We start from the raw sequence: 25,285 nt of genomic DNA on the forward strand, positions 1-25,285 counted from the left end.
GACTTAAGAAATATGCAGACATAAATCATGCAATTTATTTATAGTCATATCTGTAATTTGCTTAACTTGAAATGTGTGAGATCAGATGTTAAGGATATGTTTCTATGAAACAGAAAGAATGAATTATATTGAACCTGAAAAAATAGAGCATATTAAAACTAAGGATTAGAAATGGTAATATATAGAGTTGCCATGAATTTTGTTGTCTTTTAGACATTGAGTTGTTAATATTCATTGACACGGGTGTTTTCACCTCTCTTATTGATTCCTTTTTCTGCAGTAAGCCATCTGTTATAAACATAGATTTATTTATAAAACAACTTTCATGTGGTTAGAGACAATCAGAATCTAGGCTGTGGTGGCATTTCATAATTCTCTCTGATCCCATGGGGAAGGCTGTCTCACATTGACCTTCAAGTACCTATTTAAGGAAAACTATTATTGAATTGCTGTTTTTGATAAGGTGATTCCACAGGAATTGTAAAATAGGAGAAGTGGGCAATCATATTTGATAAAAGGTAGGCAAATTCATTCAAAATAAGTTTGAAGGAGCTAAGTAATGTCAGTGATGATGTTCTCATTTAGGACAAGGTGACAGGTCTAGGAAAGGGACATTGGTTCAAAACCCTTCAAAAACAAAAACAAAAAAAGTTGTGTCAATTTATAAGTAAACAGAAATCAAGTCCAATAAATTAGGTTAACTTGAAACTATTTAAAAATAAGTAAGTTATTTTATGTTCAAATTTTCTGTGGAAATTTACCAGCCTGAGTAGTCATAGACCTTGTAAATAGGTAGCCTTGGCAGATAATACCAAGATAAGGACATTTGAATCATAGGTAGAGTCATAGTGACCTCTCCCCTGAATCTTCATCCAGCCGATACCCTGTTCTGAAAGATATCTGTATTCCCCCTGAACACCCACTCTCCAGTGTCATCCCCTTATCTATGTCCTGTCTTTATGTGTTTATAACACCTGTGTGAATAAGTAAAAATTATGATTTGATTTAAAAGAATAAATAAAACTAAAATTAAAAAAGATTTCTGTGGAAATACATAAAAAACTGGAATCTATTATTTATTGTATTTAAATTATAATATTAAATATTAATAGTGTGAGTTAATATGAAAAATAATGCTGATGATGTAGAATAGAAATGCCTGCAAAGAGCTTTCCTTCTTTAGTAATTATTTAGTGATATGAATAAGCTTTTAACGATAGATGGGAAAAAGGCCATAAGAAGAAAGCTGCAGAATTATCCTAGAACAAAAGGAGACACTGCAAAAAACCTTCAGGGTTAAACATCTTAAATTAGAACTCAGATAATTGCCCCAAAGCAGTCTATTACAGCCTTTTAAGAAAATTCCATTACAGGTGTAGTTCATAGCCATCTACAAGACATAAGCTGTTACTCTAATTAACTTTTAATTTAAACCCCTCTTAGTCAAGAAATAAATACCTTCTGGCCAACAGTTTTCTAGTCAATTATGTGAAGAAAACAAAAGCAGTGTACATTTCCTTTTTTCTTTAGATAAACTCTCTAGAAAACAATTACAGAACAATAAATGTTTAAGAAAGATATGTACCTAACTCAATAGGATGCACAAAATGTGAAATCTTTGATGCTTACATAGGAGCATACAACCTGGGTTTACTCCTCAGTATCTCATGAACTGAGCCAAGTAGTTCATCCTCAATGAAGAGAGGGAAAGGAGGATGAGAAGTCCAAGATTAGCCTGAGCTGTAATGTGATTTTCAATTTAGCCTGAGCCACATCTGATACTGAACTCAGAGGAGAAACAAAACAGTAACAGTAAATATATCTAAAATACACCACTGTGTTTATTTCTGTATAAGAACAAAGAATAGAAGTAGACTGAAAATAATTTTCTTTTACTTCTCTTTAGTATATTTATCAAGTAAGTGATTGATGTAAAATTTTCCAGAGGAATATGACTGATTTGCTCGGTTTTAGCTGGTATAGTTAAAAGACAAGACTGAAGTAATGAAGACATCGACAGGAAGCAAAACCATATTTGCAACACTAATCGAACCCATATTGCTCATTTCGTTACTGGGGAAGGTAGATGGAAGATTGTTTTTCTGTAAAATTTCATTCAATTTGTCAAAAATCACAGAGAATCTCTGAGACAGTTTCCATCTGTTTCATAGAGAGGCTTCTCTGAGGTGCCGTGAGTGCTACATGTATCTCTGAGTAGGTGGATAAGTATTAGACTTTAGTTAGAAAATGAAAGCAAGAAGTTTTCCTCTATAGGCAATGACCAGCCAGGTGTTACTGAGTAGTTTTTCAGTACTAGGAATAAATTTCTTTGCCAGGTGCCAGCCCCAGCAATGGCCAGGTTTCTCAGAGGAGATAAAGAGTCTGAGAGGGAGGAGTGAGTCAGGCAAGGGGAATCTTCCTATCTGACTGACTGGCAGTCAGGGTAATTCTTTATTCATATAGAACTCAGTAGGCAGGGATAGATTCATTTTGTTCCAAAACATAGACCACATCATTTTTTTGTTCCCCAGCATGTGTTTTAATATCTCTTCTTGTTCATAAGTTTAGTCATCATTGGTCAATTGTGACAGAAGAGATTTATCTTTTATAATCATTTTCCTCATCAGCTCTAAAACACAACTTTTAAGAATCTAGAGGTGTATTTTGCCAAAGCATGACAGCCTGTTCTCAGGCTGGTAGCTCTTCTGGTTTCAAGGGCACTAGACAGAAAATCAGCAAGGCAGCCTGGGCAGATTGCCATGTCCCAAGCAGTATATTATCAGCTTTTAATGGTCAGAGTGAATTGCCATTAGGTCCGCAAAAACTCTTCGGGCAAAGCTGTTGAAGTTACTGTTCAATTTCTGCCATAACACAATGTTTATATCTTTGTAGGATTTACTTATATGTCTGATCTTGGCATTACTTTGTTTCTTGATCATACAATACCACAGTGGCCCTGCTCAACCTAACTATTCTAAGAAAGGGGGATAGTGATACTTTATTCTTTTATCATTTTCCCACACCATTCATTGTCCATCAGTATAAGCCCCTGAGCACGGCAGAGATATCTTGGGCAAATTTAACTTCGTTGATGTATCTTTTCTTCGAGCGACATATCCTGTAACACCCCCAATCTTTTATTCCATGTAACTGCCAGAACATAGAGTAGGAAGAGGCCTTTAATCTGATTTGCTGGCAACTGCTCTAACTCACTGGATCTTGTTTACCTTTTTAATGTTTTCTTTATTCTGATTATTTTGTTTCTGAGTAAGTACAAGGGCAGATGTTCCAAGAGCATCTTGAAATCACAGCTTCATTACGAGATATCCAGCATCTTCATTTCAATCAGGGATATAATGAAGACCTTCAAGTAGGGCCAGACAAGAATATCTCCCTTAAAGAAGGGCAGGGTCGCAGGTAATATGCTCAGAACATTCCTGGGGAAGCATAGAAGCAGTACTCCTAGGAGAAGGCATAAATGATCCATAATAAATTTCTCCATCAATCGAATAACACCAAATTGTGTAAATATTGAACGGTCCCAAAGCATGCAACATGTTGAGATCCAGACAAAAAGTAGACGTCTACTCAATGTCAAATGCATCTCTCAGCTTAGCTTTGCTGGATCCTTGTCAAGTAACTGTGCTGGATTAATGTCTTTAGTTGTTCCCATTAGACATGACTGAGATATTTCCTATGATGGAAGAGGTCTTAATTCCAATTAGGCAACTGTTGTTTACCCTGAAAGGTAAAAACAACAACAACAAAAAATGTATTTATTATAGAGTGCCTCAACCGTGCAAAAGCAGAGAGATAATGACTGGGCTGAGTACCTGACATCAGGTCATGTATCATGCAAGGCCTACATCAAAGGTTCAGTGAAAGAGCGGAAGCTCCAAAATGAAGGTTGAATTCAGGAAGGTAAGAATAAGAGAAACAGGGCTTCTATTTTTAAACGATATTCTTTATGTATTCCATAAAATATAAACTGTATGCTTGACTAAACCCTCATTTACATACTTATGTGGATAGAGGCAATAACAGAGATCCCATGAAAAGCTCCAGGCACTCATTGGCTGGTGAGAGGAGAATCGGTTCTCTCCTGATTGATTATCCAATCCCATTTACCAACCCTAAACACATGTAAACAACACTAAATGAATTGAGAATGTGTGTGTGTGTGTGTATGTGTGTGTGTGTGTGTGTGTGTGTGTGCGTGAGTGTGTGTCTATAAAAAAATAAAAAATTATTGGAGAAGAAGAGATAATGTATTTGAAAGTGAAGGGAGATACAAGAGGAGTTAGAGTAAAGATATAAAAAGATATTGTATAATGCACTTGCATTATGTAAAATGTTTTAAATCTTCAAAATTAAATTAGAAAGTTTTGTTATTTCCTTAAGATAAAATAATATCAACACTACAATGTTTAGAAGAGTTTTAAATTACCCCTTTACTTTTTAGTTATTAATAATAAATTAATTATTATTTAGAATCTTTTGTCTTAATTACAGATGTATGTGTTAATGCATGTATTATGCATACATGTATTTATGTATCTTTGTATATATATATATATATATATATATATATATATATATATATATATATATGATGATAATTTTAGTTATGAAAACTAAGTTTTACCATGTACTGAGAGGAAAAAGAGATTATGACATAAGACTATATTTTCAGATAAGCCCAATCACTAAAAGCTGATGATTGTTTTTATTAAAATTGATTATAATTAGTTCTTATCCAGTAGTTAAATTGCAATACTTTCAGCATCTTTTTTTTCTTGTAAACTAGATCTTGGAGTATTTTATTTTATTATTATTATTTTTTTAAATTTATTTTTTCTCAAATCGTAATTCATTCACACAGGAGTTATAAACACAGAAAGGCAGGATGTCGGGAAGGGAAGGACAATGGAGTATGGTTGTTCATGGGGAAATCAGATATCTTCAGAACCGAGTATCAGCTGAGTGAAGGTTCAGGGGACAAGTCACTATGACTCTGCCTATGGCTCGCTTGTCCTTATCTAAGTTGGTATTGTCTACCAAGGCTACCTATTTACAAGGTCTATGACTACTCAGGCTTGTAAATTTCAACAAAAGCTGCCTGTTTGCATTAGCTTATAGCCATCTGTTTCAGCATCTTAATACAACTCCAACTTAGCTTCTGGCAGGGAGAAAAGTAATGTTAAAAGAAAGTTCACAATTAAAAGATTCTGAGTTGCTTATGTAAGCATGATTTCAACTGTTTGCCATTTGTTCCATTACCACATAGGCATGTGTGGAAAACTACAGTTGTAACTAACACAACAATCACAACACCACACACTGTTACACTACAATGCTTGACATTAGCCAAGCAGTGTCTCTCGTGGAACTAGCTACTCATTTATTTTATTACCAAGACAAAATTCTCTGTAGTTTTAATTTCAATTTTTATCTAGTTATGAATAAGGCTAAATGACATATTCCAATGGTACAAGGGAGCATAACAGTTGAACATCTTTTAGATTTTTTTCTGGTGATGAAGAAATTAACAAGGTAAGGATGAGGTATTCAGGAAGAAAAATGATGGCTGGCGATGATGTTGGATAATCATAATTTAGAGGTTTACAATACAAAGTTAGGATATTTTGAAAATGGATATATTAAATTTTTGTATAATCTATAGGATGATATATCTGTTAGATAATGACAAGGGGGCCAAGAATGATAGACCATTATAAAGATAAAAATACATAAACAAAATTTGGACTAGAGAAAAAAAACAAATAATGTGACATCATTTTTCATTTTAGTGAGAAATTTAAGTACACTAAAGTTTTAAGCCTGCAGCTGGTTTTGTATGTATGAGAGGAAACAGTAGAATATTTCAGTTTACAGATGATATTTAATTTGAAATGTTTAATTAATTAATTAGTTAATTAATTAATCCAGCAGTAGGTTTGCCCCAATGGTCTAAGTTCCTGAATGAAAGACACACACAAAGCCTTTATATTTTAATATGTCTTATGTAGTGAGAAGCCACTGACTAACCTCCACTACCGCCTGCTGATAATACTGAGTTACTACTTACTAAATTTTGGTTTCTATCTTGTCTTCCCTAGACCCAGTTGGGCAGTCATCTTGGGCTGCACCTGCCCAGTTGCTTCACATGGTGGCTATGCCTCGCTGTCATTCACTCTTCTCAGGCATGCCTTCTCTCTTCTCTTCCACACTCTTCCCACAATGGGTCTTCTTTTTATTTTTCTTCCTCCAGGTCCCAAACCCAGGGATCCTAAAAGTCCGGCTTCTATCTGCTCTGCCTAGCTATTGTTTGTTGGCATCTTCATTACCAATCGGAACCAACTGGGGGCAGGTTCTTTGTGCAGACAGTCATGTAAGCAGATTTTGGGAGAACATAACTAGCATTAGAGTACAAGCAGCTACACAGAATGGTGAGGTTAGAAAACTAAGAAGTCATAGTGCTCTAACAGATAACAAAGTTTATGTACTAGCACACACTTCAGTTAGCTCACAATTGTCTGTTAACTCAGGTTCAGAGTATCTGACAATTTATTCTGGTCTCTTGCGACACCTGTACAAAACAATACACAAACACACAGATACATAAACACAATTAAAAGTGAAATAAATAGATCCAGTTATCATGACATAACATAAGGTCATTTATGAAGGAATCATAGGACTTGGAGGCAGTGGACAACAGCAACTACGAATATAACAAATGGTACAGGTTAATTTCCTGCATCATTAAATAAACCATATATTTTATGATTTCAAGAAAAAAGTCATTGCTCACACATTATTACCTACAATGGCTTTAAATTAATGAACAACTGCCTGGAAAAATCATCCAAAATGCCACTTATTGTTGGAGCTAATAGGCTTCATGCACAGAGAGCATGACATTTTGCCACTGTCTGCTTGGGCTGTAATAACAAAAGACCATAGAATGACATTGACTTAAACTACAAACATTTATTTCTTACAGCTCCATGGTGTAAACGTGTCAAGATTAAGATGCTAGCAGATCTTTTTCTGGCAAAAATCCTTGGTCTTATTTGCAAGTGTCATGTCTTTAGCATTTTCAAGTTGAAAAGAGAGGCAGAAGAGCTCTCAGACTTCTGCCAGGTAAGGGTATACATAGCATTTATGAAAGCCTCACTCTCACGACTTAATTATTTTCCAATGCCCTCACATCCTGAAATCTGTCACATTGGTGATTAGGACTGTGTAAAATTCATGAAGAAACAGATTTTAATGGCCCAATGTAAACCTGTTTTCTAGTTTCCAGGTACCTTTTCAATCTGAAGTACTTCTAAGTAAATTACAGTAATGATGCTCAGTGCAGAAGTAGATCTAGATTTAAAAAATAAAAAATTAAAGGGATATCACATTTATCTCTTTTTTTTGTTTATATGTGATAGGGTCTCCCATAGTCCAAACTGACTATAGGCTTGTTATATACTGAAGTTGTCTTTGAACTCCTGATCATCCTGCCTACATGCTCCAAGTATTGAGATTATTAGTCAGTACCACCATACCCAGCCAGTTAGTACTTTCTATTGATAAACATAGAATGTGTGCAAGAACATAACCTAATATTTGGTTTTTGGCTTTGGACTTGTGTCAATTCACTCTGTAGAATACAATCTTTGAGTTGCTGTACTTGAGTAGTTGTATATAAAATCAAGGAAACTAGAATTAGGATATTGGAAGATACTAGAAAAAACAGTCTAAGAGCAGGAAATAGTAGAAGAAAAGTGACATAAAGGGGTAATAAGGGAAATAACTATAAAAGGGGGTAATAGAAGGTATGCCAAAGGAGAGAGTGGGTAAAAGGTAATTTATACTATTTTTGAGAAAGCCAAATGGAAACATAGTATTTTATAAGGTATCTAAATGGGAGTAATGCTGTGCAAAGGATAATTTCCCTTCCCCTAGAAGTAATAAGTTGCATACTTTACTCAATCAAAAGCCTAGTGTTAGGTTTGGGCTATCTCTAATTCGGTTCTTGGTTACTGTCATTTTAATAATATCTCACACAATATAGGTTCTTGCCATTGTTCTTCTCACAATAGGACTTCATGGTAACATCCTGTTTCCAAAGAGAACACACTCTTTGGTTACAGGACATGAAAGAATGAAGTTGGTACAAACAATAAATTTCTTCCCTGTTGGATACTTTTCATTGTATAAGTTTATAATGTGAAACTCCATTCCCTCCCTCCAAACTATAGTAGGTAAGCCTCCTCCCCTCTTACACATTAATTGCTTTTAAATGTATTTACATACCCATTTGTATTTGTAAATTCATAAGTACTACTTATTCAAGCTGTAAAATATTACTTATATGTATATATTTTCTTGATTGAAGTTTGGTATTAGATAACCAATTACTCTGTTCTTTCCTCATAGTAACCAATTTTCACACATAGCATTCCATTTTCTGTAGATTCTCTGTGCCAGTGGTCTAAATTTTCTACTGAAAATGTCTAGATCCCTCTTTAAGGTAGTACATGAAACAGAAAAGATGTTTATCAAATCATCAGTTATATTCATCATGCATATGTAAAATGGCACTGCTGTTATGAATGTCTATATACTGTTCTTGGAATTGAATCCCTATTCCTAATGCTTCTGCCAAGAAAAACACTTGCAGCCATATCCAATTTGAAAAGAAGTATATTCTTTTTTCCATTCATGTTTTAAACAGTCCTCAAGGAATATCATAGCTAAACAGACTTCCAACTATTAGTTATGAAAAATTCATAATGGAACAATCAGTCTAATTGCGTTATTTAAAGAAACGATCACCAACTGTGTTGACTCAGGCTTATCCATCAAGACCTTGAGCAGAGGCTTCATGGACAATGTAGAAACATGAGTCTGAAGGCAGGGGTTCATCATGAAACTCTCTGTAGTTTTTAATAATCCATCTTCATTTTAGCAGTGTATTCTGTTCTGTCCTATTGCTCTCTCCTTTTACCCTATTCTGTCAACAATGCCAAAGACATGATAGTTAATTCAGGTCTCAGGTTTTTAGATACACTTTAATAGTTTGAGCTATCCCTTTGAAGGCTAAATAATAATTTAAAGAATGCCTTTTAAAGAGGCCATAATAAAGTTCTCTCTTGAGCATTTTTTTTATCATTTAAAACATGTGGCTTATATATGAAGAGTGATAGTTAATATCAGTTTTTAAGAAGCACATTTGAAATCTTGGAAGCTCAATTGTGAAAGCAACTACTCTTCATCAGATTTTAATGGTACCTGTCTATAAAATTATTATTACTTATATTTTATTTGGCATACCTGCAGATAGATACTAGAAAACTTCCTAAACAAACTTCACATAAATATCAGGTGACATCATCCAACTATTAGAATACATTTAACTAAGTTTGAAAACTAAAATTTTTTCCCACATATTCAGAAATATCCCTTGTTACAATGACATACGCCGTTTTTCAAATTTTTATATAGTGCAATGGGTCCTGACATTTAGCATGTCCATTAGCTGACTTTCTTTGCTTGTTATTTTCTATATACTTGGCTCTACTATTTAATCTGTCTTACAATATTGTCCATAAGAAGACATCACTGCACTGTACTCATTTAGCCTTAATGGTTTTCAGATCCAATGTGTGTGTGTGTGTGTGTGTGTGTGTGTGTGTTTGTGTCTGTGTGTATATATTTGTATATACTATTGGCTTAAATCTGCATTTGTGAATTCGTGTAATATGATTAATGACCAGAAGGCTATGATTCATGCAGTAACACGCATAATGCACCTTGCTGGTCTAACTTTATTAGATTATCTTAATTTTTCCATTCATATTTCACTAGGGTATTAATGGTCAAAATGCACGTGGAAACATTAAGCTAAATGCTATGATACTCCACAGTACTAAAAGAGTTAGAAAGGTTAAAAATCTCTTTTTTCTTAATATCTTTCTCTAGAGTTTTACTAAAAACATGACAAGGCTGTGGAGTCAGTATAGAAAATTTTCTACAATGTCTAAATGACACCATTAAAAATATCCAATTTAGGAATCCATCATCATAATCCAGTATATAAAAAAACTCAAAGAAAAAAAACACCACATGATCATCTCACTAGATGCTGAGAAACCATTTGAAAGAATTCAACATCACTTCATGGTAAAAGTCCTGGAAAGATCAGGGATTCAAGGTTCATACCTAAACATAGTAAAAGAAATATACAGCAAGCCAGTAGCCAACATCAAACTAAATGGAGAGAAACTTCAAGTAATCCCACTAATATCAGGCACTAGACAAGGCTGCCCACTCTCTCCCTACCTATTCAATATAGTACTGGAAGTCCTAGGCAGAGCAATTACACAACAAAAAGAAGTCAAACGGATACATATAGGAAAAGAAGAAGTCAAAATTTCACTATTTGCAGATGATATTATAATATACTTAAGTGACCCTAAAACTTCCACCAGAGAACTCCCAAACCTGATAAACAGCTTTGGCAAAGTGACTGGCTATAAAATCAACTCAAACAAATCAGTAGCCTTCCTCTACTCAAAGGATAAACAGGCTGAGAAAGAAATTAGGGAAATGACACTGTTCACAATAGTCACAAATAATATAAAATATCTTGGTGTGAATCTAACCAAGCAGGTAAAACTTCTGTATGACAAGAAATTCAAGTCTCTAAAGAAAGAAATCAAAGAAGATCTTAGAAATGGAAAGATCTGCCACCCATGCTTATGAATTGGCAAGATTAATATAGTAAAAGGCCATCTTGCCAAAAGCAATCTACAGATTCAATGCAACCCCCATTAAAATTTCAAATCAATTCTTCATAGAAATGGAAAAAGCAATTTGCAAATTCATTTGGAATAACAAAAATCCAGGATAGAGAAAACTATTCTCAACAATAAAAGAACTTCTGGGGGAAATCACCATCCCTGACTTCATGTTGTACTACAGAGCAATTGTGATAAAAACTGCATGGTATTGTTACAGAGACAGGCAGGAAGATCAAGAATAGAATTGGAGACCCAGAAATGAACCCACACACCTATGGTCACTTGATCTTTGACAAAGGAGCTAAAACTGTCCAGTAGAAAAAAGATAGCATTTTCATCAAATGATTCTGGTTCAGCTTGTAGAAGAATGCAAATTGATCCATTCTTATCTCCTTGTACAAAGCTCAAGTCCAAGTGGATAAAGGACCTCTACATAAAACCAGATACACTGAAACTAATAGAAGAGAAGGTGGGGAAGATCATCAAATACCTAGGCACAAGGGAAAAGTTCCTAAACAGAACACCAATGGCTTATGCTCTAAGATCAAGAATTGATAAAATTCTTCATAAAATTGCAAAGCTTCTCTAAGGCAAAGGACACTGTCAATAGGACAAAATGGCAATCAACAGATTGGGAAAAGATCTTTAACAATCCTATATATGATGGAGGGTTAATATCCAATATATACAAAGAACTCAAGAAATTAGACTCCAGACAACCAAATAACCCTATTAAAATGGGGTACAGAGCTAAACAAAGGATTCTCAATTGACGAAACTCAAATGGCCAACATATAACAAGGACGCATGCTCCACTCTGTTCGTAGCAGCCTTATTTATAATAGCCAGAAGCTGGAAAGAACCCAGATGTCCTTCAACAGAGGAATTGATACAGAAAATGTGGTACATTTACACAATGGAATATTACTCAGCTATTAAAAACAATGAATTTGAGAAATCCTTAAGTAAATGGATGAAACTAGAAAATATCATCCTGAGTGAGTTAACCCAATCACAAAAGAATACACATGGTATGAACTCACTGATAATTGGTTATTAGCCCCAAAGCTCACAATATCCAAAATACAACTCAGAGACCACATGAAGCTCATGGACAAGGAAGACTAAAGTGTGGGTGCTTTGGCCCTTCTTAGAAAGGGTAACAAAATACTCACAGGAGAAAATATGAATACATAGTGTGAGACAGAAACTGAAGAATGGTCATATAGTGACTGCTTCACCTGGGTATCCATCCCTTGTTCAATCACCAAAGGTAGACGCTGATGTGGATGCCAGGAAGTGGATACTGACAGGAGCCTGATAAAGCTGTCTCCATAGAAGTCTGCCAGAGCCTGACATATACAGAGGCGGATATTCACAGCTAACCGTTGAACTGATCAAGGGGTTCCCAATGGAGAAGTTAGAAGACTCAATGAGCTGGAAGTGTTTGCAGCCCCATGGGGAGGGCAACAATACCAATCAACCAGAGGTACCAGGGTCTAAACCACCAGCCTGGGAGCACATACAGGCCCCAACTGTATACTTAGGTGAGGATGATATTGTCATGCATAGGTGGGTGAGGAAGTCTTTGGTCCAGTGAAGGCTGGACACCCCAGTGTGGGGGAAATCATGGGTGGGGAGGTGGGAGTAGGGGGGTGGGTGTGGGCATATCCTCATATAGGCAGGAGGAGGAGGGATGGATAGGGGGTTCCTGGGTGGGTGGGACATGGGGAAAGGGGATTACATCTAAAATGTAAATAAAATATCCAATAAAAATTAAAACAAACAAACAAATAAATAAAAATATCCAATTAAACTATATTTACCTTTAAACTATATTCACCAGATTTTAAAACTACAAGTATAGATAATAAGTTATTATAGCTTCAAACTCAATTCATTGCATACTTGGCAAAAAATGTTCATAATACTTTTGGAATGATTTATAGATTAGATTAGAAGACTATGTCAAATTAGTTCTTTGATGGATTGATGATATAATCAACTAATTTTGCTGTTATACAGAAGACATGAAACCATTTCCAATTCATTATTCTGAGTATGTGAAGAAGAAATATTTTGTTATCGGAAATAATAGGTAAACATTATAAATCCCGTTTCTCATATTTTAAGTAATGTTAGTCTTCTGCATTTATGAAATATATTTTTGTTTGTTTGTTTGTTTTGGCTTTTCAAGACAAGATTTCTCTGTGTAGTTCTGGCTGTCCTGGAACTCACTCTGTAGACCAATCTGGCCTCGAACTCAAAAATCCACCTGTCTCTGCCTCCCAAGTGCTGAGATTAAAGGCGTGTGCCACCACTGCCTGGCTATAAAATATATCTTTAAAAGAAAATAATAAACTTATCCAAAATAAATTTGCATATTTTAAAGTGTACAACAGAAGATAGATAGAATTTTATGGTAGAGTGCTTGCCTGGCTCATGACCAGGACCTCTGGTTATGTCCCCATTTCCCATTTCTACCAAAAAAAGATAGCTGAGGGATGTTGTAGAACTTTAATGTGGGTACATATTACACATGTAGAAAGTACATGATTCTACTGCTTTCATTTAAAAAGTTTTTAGGTCTTCAGGTTTCTTTTATTTGCTGTATATTGATAAAAGTATTTGGGGGATGCATTTTTTTATTATTTTCAATAAAAATTATGCTCTTCAAAATATAATAATGATATGTCTTTTATTTTGTGTCATTATTGAGCAGATAAGCAAAATATGTACTCTATTAATCAATCAGCCAAACCAAGGTTGGAGTTTGAAGCTTATCTCAGTATGATATTCTTTTTATTCAGTAATAATTTATTGTAAATAGGAATCTACTGTAAATGTATAGCACAGTGCGTATGCAGAAAAGGCTGTTCTACTAGGCTTTTTCATGGCTTCTGTTACAAAGGCTTAAAGAAGTGGTCTCCCTACACATTATAATATAATGTTCAGTATTTGTCACTATGTGGCCTTTAAAATTCGTGAACAAGAAATGCATATTTTATTAAAGCAGAACATAAAATTTGACTCTCAATTTTCTCAGATGTAAAAAATGACATTATTGGCTTAAAATGAATAAGAATGTTTCCATAATAATGGCTACTCAATAACTATGAAATTAGCACAAACATTAGTTGTAAGTACTAATTACATTCAAGTGAAATTTTCACTGTGATATGGTAATATCAAATTAACTTCATAGGAGTGTAATGTGTACAGAACAATTATGGTTTTATAAAAGACTAAGAGAAATTTTTCTTAAAGATTTTTTCTTCCACACATTTTCCAGATTAAACCCCATAAATACACTTTTTTCAAAGCAGTCTTTTAGAAAAGAGTAATGAAGAGAGAGAATGAACAGGTCTGAATGATCAGAGAGTGGGAGAGAGAACAGGAAAGAAAGGGAGAGAGAGAGAACATAAAACAAATAAGAAAATGTAAATAAATTTGTGTTTAAAAACCAAATCCTTTATGCTTAGAAAATGGTATTACTGAACCAATACAGACAAGCTATATCAAGAATCAGCCCACAAATATAATATTACTTCATGAATAAACATTGAAATTGATTGACTTAGATAAACTTTGAAACTGAGGTTGCCTCAGTTTGCCTTTTCATAAAAAATGATGGGAACTCCATCCAATGTCAGCTGTGCTCAAGTCACTGATCTAATTCCAGTATTTACTTCTAAATACATAATCACAAAAAAATGTCATGGTAACTGGTAAGAAAATATGAAAATCAAGAGTTACAAATGTGTTGTTGATTCATTCTAAAATTTTACCATTTCAAAAACATATGCATGCATAAAGATATAAATTATAGCCTTTCAACTATAATTCCCCAAATAAAAAAATCTTTATTTTCTATAATTTTCATTTCAAGAGAAGACTACAACACCCAGTTTTGTACAGTGCTGGCAATCAAATCTAAGGATTTGTACATACAGAGAAAATATTCTACCATTTAGTTTGCAATTTTAAAGTGGCATGTGTATGAACATGTGTATGTATGTATGTGTATCCAGATCTATGTATGTGTGCATGTGCATACATATGTTTGTATCAGGTTGACAAGTGTAGCATTACGGAGGGTAGTTTTTAAATTCTCAGTTTGCCAGTACATAGAAAGACCAGGGAAGAAAGACAGCATCAACTGAAGAAGTGCCTAGATTAAGTTGTACTGTATGCATGTCTATAAAGGAATATATTGATTGTTAATTGATGTAGTAAGATCCATCCTGAACTGTTGGAAATATTTCACATTCATGATCATGAACCATAAAAGAGAAAAGAAAGCATGTTGAATATAAGCAGCAATCAAACAAATAGACAAGAAAGGATCCATTTATTTCCACTCTTGACTGGATGTAAAATAAAAGTAACTATATGTTCAGTTCTAGGTTGGCTTCCTTCATTGATGAAATTTGAGGGAGAATTAAAATATAAATAAGCACTTTCATCCCGAAGTTGTTTGTTCTAGAAATTTGTAGCAGCAATAGAAATGAAACCAGAACAGAAACGTCTTTTGTATGATGAAGTTCTTTGGTTAGACATCGATGAAATCGTAAACTATATATAGGAACACTGCTTGCCTTTCTCTTCAAATTATCAATATTTCTCCTTCACTCTACATCATGCTTAAGGTTCAAAATCTTCTTTCATTTCTTCTCTTTGCTGTATCATAGGAAACTTTGGAAGCATAGACTACTTCTTTTTAGACCAGCAGTCTTCTTTCCTTTTTTAAAAATAATTTATTTTTTCTCAAATCGTAATTCATTCACACAGGGGATATAAACACAGAAAGGCAGGATGTGGGGAAGGGAATGACACTGGAGTGTGGGTGTTCACGGGGAATACAGATATCCTTCAGAACCGGGTATCAGCTGGGTGAAGGTTCAGGGAACAAGTCACTATGACTCTGCCTATGACTCGTTTGTCCTTATCTAAGTTGGTATTGTCTGACAAGGCTACCTATTAGCAAGGTCTATGACTACTCAGGCTTGTAAGCTTCCACAAAAGCTGCCTGTTTACATTAGCTTATAGCCATATGTTTCAATGTTTTTCCACTAAGACCCAAGACTTGGTGTTAGTATACATGTATGACAGGCCTATTGCTGATTTTAGGCCTATGGCTGATTTTAGGCTTACAGTGTGTAAGCAGGGCTGCCCCTGACATCTCCTCCCTTCTCTAAGTATAGAAAGGCTGTGGCAATTCTAATCTTGCGAAGGTAGGGATAAAGGCCTGACCTCCAGTAATTGAAGGGGACCTTGTAATGGCTCCAGTCCCCCTCTCGTTGTCCAGTGAGGCATGAGGGCCATACCCGTCCCCATGTCTTTTTCCTGGAGAGGGGATACTTTTGACATCAACCCCTAAGCAGTCAGGCTTGTCCCTCTGGGAACCCAGATAGATATTTTTATCTTTTATTGAAATTCCCTTGCAGTGCTTAGCCTCACAGCCTAAGCAAGAATTCAGATCCCCTGTCAGAGGGGGTTCTGGGTGGCCCCTCTCTGCTTGGTCTAGGGGCAGAAGTCCCCCTTTTTAGGTTGGGTGGAGATGGGTTTTGGAAACACCCTGTATAAAGTGACAACCTCATCTTGAGTCTCGTGGTCCTCCATAGCTAACTTATAATATTGTATCTGAGTAGGTTTTGCTACCAAATTATTTATCTGTTGTATCACAGAGTGAGTCCACCTATTTGAGGGCCAGAGACCAGCAGAAATAAGCAAAAAGAACCCAAATAATGGTCCCAATATGGGAGGAAATGGGGTTGACAACCTTGGAGAGGCTGAAAACCAATTCTTGTACCAGCATTCATCTGTCTCTTTCTCTCTCTGATTTTTCTAGGGGCCTTCACTGACTTATTTCATACTATCTTTAACCCTCCTTGTCTTGTCTATGTAAAGGCAACCTTCTTCTTTAAGGGCTATACACAGTCAAGAGCTGTACACAGCCTTTACTATTGTAATAGAGTAAATCAAGTCCAATAAGGATCTTTGCAATTTTAGGAGGTGTCTTCAGACAGTGAAAGAGGGATTTCTTCAGATTAGTGATGTCAATCTCTAGCTGTTTGATGTTCTTGTCAGTGGCCCTTCAAAGGTCTGAGTAGTATAAGATCAGAGACCAGCATCTGGATTAGAACTTCTAACAGCAGACATCATGGGTGATTCATTTTTACCTGGAAAGGAAAAAGAAGGGGATTCTCAGGGAGATTTCTCTTCCCTGGATGTAAATTGTTATTCATCGTATTTATGGTTGGGCCTGGCTTTGTGGGGGTATCTATTTTATTTCATTAATCTTTTTGGTAGCCGGTTAGCTGTGCCTTCTGTGGTATCAGACAGGCATATCAGTCCTCGGCCCCATAAGGGAACTGTGTCTAGGCCATTCCCTTTATGGGTAAGAGGGTCCTTCCCCATATCTGTGGCAAAGTTTTGTTGGTCTTGGTGGTGCCAGAGGCAGTCAGCAATAGATTTGCCATGAGTTTTCAGCTTTAGAGAGATAAAAGTGAACAAGACATGATGGAGAGTATTTCACCCTCCTTCTGAGGGTGTACCATTCCCCCTCTTTTGTTTTTAAAGCCAATTTTTCAGAGTTCTGGTTAAATCACGCAGAAGAGCCAACAGTTGCTCCTTCCACACTCAGAGAATCATGAAGACCCTATTTAGGGATATATAAATCTATATTAATAATCTTTTGTCAAAAGACTGTTATAGCACCACTGACAACTAATCAGACTATATAATATATCAATTAGTAGTAGCTTCTTCTACTTTTAGTGAGATTACCTCTCTTTTGTCAATTAATTGTTGAGGAAAATTAGGGTTTACCTCTCTCTTGAGAATATTGAACAGAGACTTAAATTCTTTTGTGGAGAGCTTAAAATAGGATCTTAGCCAATTAGCAACTCCTAGAAACTTTGTAAAATAATTTAATATAAGTAAACTCTCTCCCTCTCTTTTGTTTAGACCCTTTATCTGTGTTTTTTTTCATTATTGGATATTATGCATATTTACCTTTCAATGTTATCTCCTCTCCCATTCTCCCTCAAAACCCCTTATCCCATACCCCCTCCTCCAATTTTTGTGAGGGTGTACTCCAAACATCCTCCCAGTTCCTTCTCCCTGCTTTCGAATTCCCACACAGTAGGGGATCCAAACTTTTGGGGACCATGGCCCTCCTCTTCCACTGAATAGGCCAGCAGTTTTCAATGCATGTTGCTACTCAAAAGACATTTTCAGAAAAGTTACATATCACATACCATACTTATCAGATATTTACATCATGATTGATAACAGTAGCAAAATTATAATTATGAAGTAAGAGAAATAATCTTATGGGTGGAGGTGTCACCATAACTTGAGGAACTGTATTAAAAGGTTACTGTATTAGGAAGTTTTAGAACCATTTATTTAGACTCATCATTATCAGTCTAAAGTTTTGGCCCCCTGGTAGTATAAACATCATAGTTTACTTTTTATAATGTTAACAAATTTAATTCTAGAAAAGGTAAATTTATTCTACCTGTATTTTCATCTTTAAAAAACTTTGGGTGTCCTAAAAATATTCATAGTAAAACTTTTTTTTTTTTTTTTTTGGTTTTTCGAGTCAGGGTTTCTCTGTGTAGTTTTGGCTGTCCTGGAACTCACTCTGTAGACCAGGCTGTCCTCGAACTCAGAAATCCGCCTGCCTCTGCCTCCCAAGTGCTGGGATTAAAGGCGTGCGCCACCACCGCCCGGCTCATAGTAAAACTTCTTAATTACATGGCAAGTCTAAACTTCTTGAACAGATTATTGTACATTTATATGTTTTGTCACAAGGATATATATATATATATATATATATATATATATATATATATATATTGACATTTTTTATTCAAAATTGTTTTTTCTCATACACTATATCTTGATTATTGCCATCCCTTCCTCCAATCCTCCCATTGCCTTCCCACTTCCCTTCACCTCCGTATCCACTCTCTTTCTGTCTCTAATTAGAAAGTCTGGGCTTTTAAGGGATAATAATCAAACATGATGAAATTAAATATGATAAGATGGAGCAAAACTATCATGTTGGAGTTGGACATGGCAACCCAACAGAAGAAGAAGAGTCCCAAGAGTAGCAAAAGATTCAGAGACTCACTTGTCCTTGTAATGAGGAGTCCCTTAAAATACTAAGCTAATAACTAGAATATATACATATATATATATATATATATATATATGCCAAAGACTTGGTGTTGATCTATGTAGGCACTATGCTTGATGCTTGATGCGTCAGTCTCTGTGAGTGCATATGCTCTTTGCTTAGTTCATTCAGATGGCCTATCCTCCTGCTGTTCTCTACCTTCTCTTTGGTTTACAATATTTCTGCTTCCTCTTTACTAGGATTCGCTGATCTTGGATGTAGTGATTTGAAGGTGACTTCCAATTTAGATTCTCTCTGTGCATAATATCTGGCTATGAGTTTCTGTAACTGTTCCCATCTGTAGCTGATGAAGGCTTCTCTGATGATGACTGAACTGTTTGGAAGAAGCCAGCCAATGTCTGATTTAACCTTGTGAGAAGAAATCCATTTGCTAGTTTACCTAGGAACTAGAGAGTAGAGAGCCCAGAGACCAAGAGTAAAACCAAACACTACAGATCTAAAAAATAACATCAATAAAATGATTCCTATATACTATATATAGTGCTAACTACCATCTTGAATGACACATATAAATAGCAGTTACTGTAACACAATATTTTCAAGGCTGTTTCTTCTAAGGGATTGAAATATGCAAAATTCCCTGTTTTTATTTAATTGTCTAATTTGCTTTTGGTTATAAATGTCTTTAAACCTTCTAATTTGGTAAAAGTTGGTGGTGAAATGTTCTGCACAACACTTTCTGAGGACAGGAATTGTATATTCCTTCATAAATTTATAAAATTAGGGCATGGATATTAAGGTAAGATTAGGTGCTAAGAATCCAACTGGGAAGTATAAATTTATAAATAGAAGAAAAGTAAAATGAAAGCTAAAGCTCTGTTTGGTAAAAATGACAAAATACAGTTTGTCAAGCATAAAAGGAATCAGGTACATAGTGGGAAACAATTGCTTTTCTTTCCCACTGCAGTAAAATTAATGAACAAATACTGGAGCAAGAATTTGCTCAGTAGAAAATAGATAATTCATGATGAAAAGGTCAAATCCTAAGATAGATCACACAAAACCTAAGATAAATAATTTCTACAGAAACTTAAATGTAATATAGGAAATCTTTCTAACTAGTAAGTGTGACTCACAATGTACAGACAAAATGTAAAATAGTCAAAGGCAAATTTTGTCTTTCTAGTCTATTAAGTAAATCTTCTTGTAGGTTTTACTTTTTAATCTACAAATGGAATATCCATTTACCCTAAACTTCTGTTTAATCTGAATTTGTGCAAAATTCTCACCTTTGAAAAATAAAGGCTATTTAGTTGTACATATTCTTTTCTTCATTTTAAAACGTTTTACTCAAATCAAACAATTCCAAAAATTTAATTCAAATATGGTAGCTTACATTTATGTCACCATATGTTTTTCATTGCTCTGACACCACCAGCTGATTTCTAAGTAGAAAACTTCTGATTCCTGTATATTTTCTGACTGCCTAATTATACTTACATGGGCTGGCTTGAGAACTTTGTCTCCTCCCAAACAAAGGCTGTGAACTACTTTGAGAATTTTCTTCAGGGTGTCTATTTAGTAAAATATCTGAATTAGAATGCCAAAGAGCCTTACTGGATTAAGTGATGCTCTAAGCCAGTCTCCACTTTCCGATGCATCTGAACCCCAAATGTATATTTTACCCCTAAACTAACAACAACTTGTAGTCTATCATTGCCTTAGGGTTTTATTGCTGTGAACGGACACCATGACCAATGGCATGTCTTATAAATGACTTTTAACTGGGACTGGCCTACAGGTGAAATGTTCAGCCCATGATCATCAAGGCAGGAAGCATGGCAGCATCCAGGCAGGCATGATGCAGGAGCTGAGAGTTCTACATCTTCATCTGAAGGCTGCTAGAATACTGGCTTCCAAGCAGCCAGGACTAGGATGTTAATGCCCACAGTGACATACTTATTCCAACAAGGCCACACCTACTCCAACAAGGTCACACCTCCAAATAGTACCACTCTCTGGCCCAAGCATATACAGACCATCACAATCATTTTCTTACTTTTATCATTTTTTACAAATATGGTGATATGTCAGTAAGTCAAATCTATGTTCTCACATACTCAGATATGAGGGTTTGGGGTACTTTTAATCTCACAAAAGGAATGCACCAAAACTCTAAGGAAATACAAGGCAGGATTTATTAAATCAGCATTCCACTAGCAAAGGCATCTACAGTCCAAGGAAGAATATGCACACAGGGTATAGATAAAACAGGCTACTGTTTTATCTGTCTTGCCCATAAATACTTGTATTATTTTCGCCTTCTCCTGATGGTTGGTTTTAAATTATGTTTATTTTCTCACATGTTCACTTAAAATCTACTGAAACTAATAGCTGTTTCACTTTTCTGAAGTTAGTTAAAGTCTCATGATTGACCTTAATACTACCTGTTATTTATGAAATCCTCTGGCTCCAGTATTAATACATTTTGTTATTTTAGAACTGTAATGTAATCAGTGAACTTTGAGGTCAAGATTTTACAATAGCTTGACAAGCTGCACTAACAAGAACAGTATTGGCTAAAAGCCACTTTTTCACAGATATGTCTCTGTTGTCTTTTACCAAATAGAACAACATGCGACATATAAGTAGATTCTTAATAAATATTATTTAAGATGAATGAAGAACTGAATGAATTAAGAAATGATGGTCAAATATAAGATTCATTTGTATTTTTATTGTTCTATTTTCTGTGATGTTCCCAGAGCCTTGTATGAGATGACATAAATATCCTCTTTATGGTTTTGCAGTGAATCATATGTGATTCTAAGTACCTTGAGTATATAAGAGTGTCAGCCATCACCACAATTAATTTCACCTAAAACCTCTCCTGTACAGAAATATGAGTATTATATATTTTCTTTAAATGTAATACATAAAGGCATGATCTCTCATGGTATATAAGTCTTTACAGCTATTCAATTCCCAGCAAATGACATGGTGGCTCACAACCATCTGTAATGGGATCCAAGGCCCTCTTCTGGTGTGTCTGACACACCAATGTACTCATATACATAGGATAAATAAAATATTTTTAAAAATAATTTATGTATACATATATATGACTATGTATATATGTGTGTATTTTATTCTAAAATAATGTTGCTTACATATTGATAATATTAGTCAAAAATCATATTATCAGATACATTTCCATTCACATAATTAATAAATGGTTTAAATTTATGAGCATATAGGTTAAGCTAGTGATGTAGGTAAACAGCTATTTTGTTCCACCTTTATTAAAAGGCAAGAAAAAAGACATGATTGCATCTTGAAATATAACATACTTTAAAAGAGTTAACAGAAATGTGTTAATATAAATGATACAATAGTAGCTGTATTTATTATGAAGAGGTGAGAATACTGTACAAATAAGTATTCTTAGGAGGAAGTCACCTTTTGTTAAAGAAAGTGTTAACTACAATGAATATCATTGTTCTTTGAAAAAAGAGTTACAGATTCTCTTGTGAAGGGTGTTTTTACAGCGTACATTCTGTTAGATGAAAATAAGAGAACAGAAAGTTGAAGAAGTAAGAACTTGAACCTCAGTTAGGTTTTAGAGAGAACTGAATTAAGTGGCCTGGAGACATGTGAAGTCTGGAAGTGCTTACTGTGTAAGGATGACGATCTGAATTCATATTCTCAGAATTCATTAAAAAATAAAATCTTCATATATGTAGCCATGTCTCTTAGAGTGTATTGGGGATCTGAGACAGGGGGACCCTTAAGGATTTAGGTCCATCCAATTTAGAAAAATTGATGAGTTCAGTCTTCACATATAAGACAGTCTCAAACATGAATTGAAGAGGTAATTGTGGATTTTAACTTTTTGCCTCCACACAACTGTGCACATGCACTGAAAACCCATACACACACACACACACACACACACACACACACACACAAATTAAACATTTGAATGTGTTGACTCTCCTGACTAGGCTAGTGAGGCTTTCGAATAATTCTGTGAATCTTATAACCACAGTGAATTTACTTTCCTGGTTAAATCCTTTCATTATAAAGTAAAATTTACTTTTCACATAAATGCAAAAATTGACTTGTATAAAGGCAATGGGAAGTAACACTCTATGTTGTACAGAGACATAAAATAAGAAAGACCTTGCAACATTGGCAGAACTGTGGTAAAGTAACAATCTTCAACCTTCACCTAGCAACTAGTCCTTTCAAATTTGTATGTGCAGTGCAACCACCTTAAGTCATACATTTTAAGTAAGGCTTTGGCCTTCTGCTTCATAATTGTAATTGTGATGGAAGATCTGTTGTGCTGTGGAAAGGGAAGCAGTTGGGGAAGCAAGGTCTCCATTCTCTTTAAATATCACTGCATATTTATCAATCCTACTTCTGCTATGCACTATCCAGGATACAGTAAGTCACAGAATCTTATTATTTCTCCTATCCCTCAGATACGCCTTGCCAAAACATCTTTTGAACAGTACATTGATGAATGGAAAGAGTGGAACTGGGTTGTTAACTTTATTTCATCCTCTTGAATTTTTCTAGGATTCTCTGATGCTGATGCTAGAGATGGTGAATTTAGTAACGAAGATGAATGGTCTTGATAACAATAAAGATAAAGCATTCTACATCCCCATCCCTGCTGCCTTTCAACTTGAATAGTTCGACTATTAGTATATTTTTAAAGTGTTATTAGATGAAATTTCTCTCAGAAGAAACATGTAAGCCTTTGGATAAGGTCTTTGTAAAAATCATATCCTACTTCTAGAAATGCATTCAATTCCACTGATTATATTTTCATTTTACACTATTCTTAATTGTTATATTCAACAAAACATATGTGCTATTTGTATAACTAAAGTGATATCTGTTAAATTTGCATTCGTTTACATCTATATATCTCTCTATATCTACATATATATAAGTATATGTAAATATATATATTTAAATATATATATTCAAATTGCACTTTTTGTCATTGCAAAAGAAAATGATATAAATCATCATCAAACTATTTATTATTTGAACACCATAGTTTAGTCCTAAAATACCATTACAGAATGGCCCATTTAAAGAATCTTTCTAACAAAATCAGACATAAAGTCTTTTGCTAGATACCAAAAGGGTATATGGAAATTTTTTTCATGTTTTTCATATAGAACAAAATAGTCTCATTTTAAAGTTTCACCATCAGTAAGAATAAGAAAATTGAAACAGATTTATTTTTTGAGGGGTTTCTTAAAAAAAAATTGTAGTTTGGCATATCTGCAGAACAAATCTATTTAAACTCAATAGGACACTTATCTCTTTCTTTCCCTGAGGCAATACTGCCTGTCAGATACTGAATAGAGTAGCATATAGCAATTACAGTCATATCAAAATGACAAAATTTAGCTTCTAAAAGGGTTTGGGGACTATGAAATGAGAGAGAAGAGGATTAGAAAACACAGGCGAGCACAAGGCAAAGCTATTAAGAATTCATTCCTGATCATAAAAGAATTTGAAGGTGCATTAAAAAGGCAGGGCATGGCTACACCATCATTTATATCAGGTATTTAGGGGAATGCCAAGCTTTTGATCTCAATTTAACCTTGTCATGAACAACAATGATTCTCAAAACATATATCTGAAATGTAATTATTTAATAAAACCTTAAAATACTTTATTTTCAAAGAGATTCAGCCTTACAGAATGTTACAGTTAAAATATTTATGTGCCTCTCACATGTGTGTGTTGACTTTTACCCTGTAAGTGGCTACTACCAAGAGGGTGAACCTTTGGAGATTATTATGTTGTGGTGGTGAAGCTCTGCCTTGTAGTGTTAGTTATCACTGGATAAAAGAAGTCCAGAGAGCTCTCCTCTCCTCCTCAGAGTCAGTTAGTTTACATTAAATAGATAGTCATGGAAATAATAGAGGCTCAGTGAAAATGAAATCCACCTGGGACATTTTACATGTTGAGTCTCAATAACTCTAAAGAAGAGATATAACTTTTGTAAGCCATCTGATTTGTCACAGCAACCTATTAAGGCACAGGAATATGAAAATGCAGTACACAGAATCCCTATGCACCCTTCTGTATTTTTCATGTGCTTTATCCCTAGTAGGGTTTATGAACTACAGGCATTTGTGTGGAGGAGTTGAAATATTAGAGAAGGGGAAATTAATGGCCAGTTGCTGGATCATCTGCATCAGAAAGGAGTAACTCAGAAAGGAGTAACTCTCTAAACTTCAGTTAGTTCTTAGACTGTGTTAACAAAAGAGGGTCCTGGCCCTGGCTTCCACTGGCTACCTGACTT

Source organism: Grammomys surdaster, unplaced genomic scaffold, assembly GCF_004785775.1.
Source record: "Grammomys surdaster isolate TR1022 unplaced genomic scaffold, NIH_TR_1.0 126679, whole genome shotgun sequence".
In the NCBI taxonomy this organism is placed as follows: Eukaryota; Metazoa; Chordata; class Mammalia; order Rodentia; family Muridae; genus Grammomys; species Grammomys surdaster.